A 3,058-nucleotide genomic window follows, 5' to 3' on the forward strand; every position below is an offset into this window, starting at 1 on the left:
CAGTCCTATTTTTGTATTTTTTTGGGACAGGATCTCAGTAAGTTACTCAGGCTGGCCTTGAACTGGTTATCCTTCTGCCTCAGCCTCCTGAGTAGCTGGTATTATAGTCAAGCATCACCACTCTCATCTCATTTTTAATTTGAAGTATTTGATTCTCCAGGGATTTGTTTTGATACGAGTATTTTATTCTATCTAGAAGGCTACCCCATTACCACAAGGTCATTTATTGGAAAATACATCTTGTTTCCATTGATTGAAAGATTATCTCTGCCACATATAAATGTATTATTATTATTAATTATTATTATTATTATTGGTACAGGGATCAAACTTGGGGCCTTGTGCTTGCAAGGCAGTGGCAGAACCACTGAGCTAATTCCCCAGCCTATAAATTTAAATACATAGTTGATCTTATTTGGTGGCTAGTCTGTTCGACTGAACAGACTATCCATGCACCAGTTGCTCACAGAAGCTTTGTGAGTGTTTTGATTTGATCTGGTCCAGGTCTCTGAGTGATAGAGCTGCCTCTCCTTCTGCAGCGTTGGAGGGACAGCCTTTGTTACTCTGTCAAGCTCACAGTGCAGGCCCTCCTGTAATAAGGTGAGCTTTCTCCTCAGCGACCCCTCACTCCTCATGCAAACAAACTCCTGGCAAGGTGTGCTCCCTAATGCCAGACAAGCTGAGCCAGATCTAATTCTACTAACACTTAAACTAGGTCCCTCCTAGACAACGTTGAGGAAATGGATTTGGCCCAGGTTGCAGAATGCCTTTAACACACCCAAACAAGTCTTGGTCTCACACTATAAGTAAGGAATCAATGAGCTACATCAGTGAATGTATGTGAACCAAAGAAAGGCTTGCATCAAAAATTGCTAAGAGTTTTGCTTATTGCCATCTCACTGTTCATGTGCTTGCTCACTCACAGCTGAAATACCGTGCCAGAGGAGCCCCATCAAGACATTCCTTGTTTTATTTCTAATAGAATAATACTTACCAGCTCTTGGAATGCTAGTTTCCCTTTTCTTTATTTTCTCATCCCACAGGATAAACAGATATCCATTTTAGTCAGTGGTATGTTCTCAGGGCCTGATTTATAGCACATAATCAACAAATAGATTGAACTTGATCCAATAAATAAACTTAGTTGAGGAAGGCTTTTTTAGTGACCTGCTTAAGGGTTTGTAATTCATTACTGGCAAAACTGGGTAAAAATCACTTTGGTAAATCCACTGCATCCGGTGGACAGGTGGGAGGTAGGGAGTGAGTTAGCAGAAATGGAGAAGAAAAGAAGAATGGATTTCTGTGTTGGTGTGGTGACACTTGGGTCAAAACTGAAGTAGGGGAGAAAAGACAAGATCTAGGAAAGGGAATCAAACACTTATTGGTGTACGTATGTGCCTGGTTGCTTTGCCTGTGTGATCTGATTTACAGCCTGGGCTGTTGGTATTATTATTCCCATGTTTATAATCTCAGGAAATAGTGGCACAAGATTTTAAATAGACTTCTTTTACCTGTTTATGAAAGACCTAATTCCTAAGCTTGAAGGAATTAGGTTTCTACCTTCCACACAGCCCCTTTGAACATAGAATTAAACCCCAGTGGTTTTCCTTGACCATGGACACCATGGACACCTTGCTTGGAGTCCACAGTCAGTGGGAAGAAGGCAACATGAGTTGAACATTCATTCAGAAAAGGAATGGAAGGCATAGGGTTTGGCTCTCACCTTGCTCAGGAGGAGGAACTGAATCAAAATAAGGCAGAGGCTCTTTTGGTAATGAAAGTATAGTTAGAAATGTGAAGGGTAGAGACTCACTCTGAGGGTCTTCTGCTTCAAGGCTCTCTGGAGAGGGAAGGACCAAGGAGCCAGGTGCCCAGAGCTAACACTGATCACTTTCTCCCTTTCTGAATGCCAATCTGCTCACAAGAGTTGGGAATGGGGCATGAGGAGTTGAGTGGCTGAGCCCAGTCCAGGTGGGGAGTACCTGAGCCCCTCTCCTCCCAATACACCCCTTCTTTGCCTATCCCCTCACATAGGTGGGCCTGCAGACTACACATTTCAGGGCAAGTCAGATTTAAGATTCGCTCCCCTTTGTCCCCAAGGGCACACTTGCTAGTCTGAAAAGTAAGATCCTCCAAGCCCCAAATGTAGACCCTGCTTCCATAGGGCACAGAGCCAGGCTCTGTGCAGGCCACAGGCTGTAGAAAGAGTTCTTTGTGTGAAGAACACCTCCAGGGCCTGGGTTTGAAGGTGGGCCCCCAGCCTAAGGTAGTCCCAGACCGCAGAAACCAATCCAGGGCCTGTGGGTCAAGGGTGGAAGGAGACCTCAGAGGTTATGTTACCAACCAGTTCCTCACTCCCACTCCTCCCCTCCCAGCATAACTCACACTTGCTAAAAAGGGCTTTCATAAACAACTCAAGTCTAAAACTCTGGCAGCCCCCCTGCCCCTCCGCCCCGGGGGTGCTTCAGGAGGGTCTGGGCTGTCGGCCAGGCCCAGACAGTCCCCAGACTGCAGAAGGGAGCGAGGAGTCAGTGTCGTTACCCTTTCCGTCCTGCTTGGTCTCCAGCCCAGAGTTTCCTCAGGCCCCAACCTCCCCACCCAATCCTCCCTTAACCCTTTCCTCCTAGGGAAGGGTGGCTGAGGTCCCACTTCTCGGGGAAAGGCTGGGAGGCCTTTCGGGTGAGAGAGTCCGTTCCAAATCTCAAAAGAGGGTCTCTGAGACCAACTCTTTCCGCTTTCCTCTTCCTTCCACTGAGGAAAGGGAAACGTGGAAGGAAATTAACTTTGACCCCTGGATTCTGGCTCGGGGCCCACAGTTCTGGTGGAAGGCAGAGGGTTCCAGGACCCTCCCCTCCCCTCCTTCCCGCCCCGTCTGTCCCTCCCCCACTGCCTACCGCGCCCCTTTACGCGACCCTGCAGACAGAGTTTACCAGGGAGGGACTCGCTGAGAGCTGGAGGTGCGGGGCGGAGGGAAGGGCAGCGGAAGCCCCGCCGGTCCCACCCCCAGTTTCAACCCCGGGCAGGAAGAGCTGTGGCCTGGGAGCCGCCGCGGAAAAGG

The 3,058-nt window shown here is 48.2% G+C and overlaps 1 protein-coding gene across 2 annotated transcripts in view; it reads left to right on the forward strand.

Annotated features, from left to right (window-relative positions):
• The first annotated feature begins 2,661 nt into the window (after positions 1–2,661).
• The window catches only part of Nynrin (NYN domain and retroviral integrase containing), a 16,146-nt gene continuing 15,749 nt past the window's right edge, over positions 2,662–3,058 (forward strand). Inside the window, exon 1 of one of the 2 annotated variants that reach the window (XM_010626961.2) lies at positions 2,662–2,679. The gene's annotated coding sequence lies outside the window, so the exon portion shown is untranslated. Of the gene's footprint in view, positions 2,680–2,707; positions 2,958–3,058 lie in introns of those variants that run through there. The other variant, XM_010626960.3, reaches the window with a different exon arrangement.

The sequence above is a fragment of the Fukomys damarensis genome, unplaced genomic scaffold (genome assembly GCF_012274545.1).
Source record: "Fukomys damarensis isolate Sample0158 unplaced genomic scaffold, DMR_v1.0_HiC HiC_scaffold_17, whole genome shotgun sequence".
In the NCBI taxonomy this organism is placed as follows: domain Eukaryota; kingdom Metazoa; phylum Chordata; class Mammalia; order Rodentia; family Bathyergidae; genus Fukomys; species Fukomys damarensis.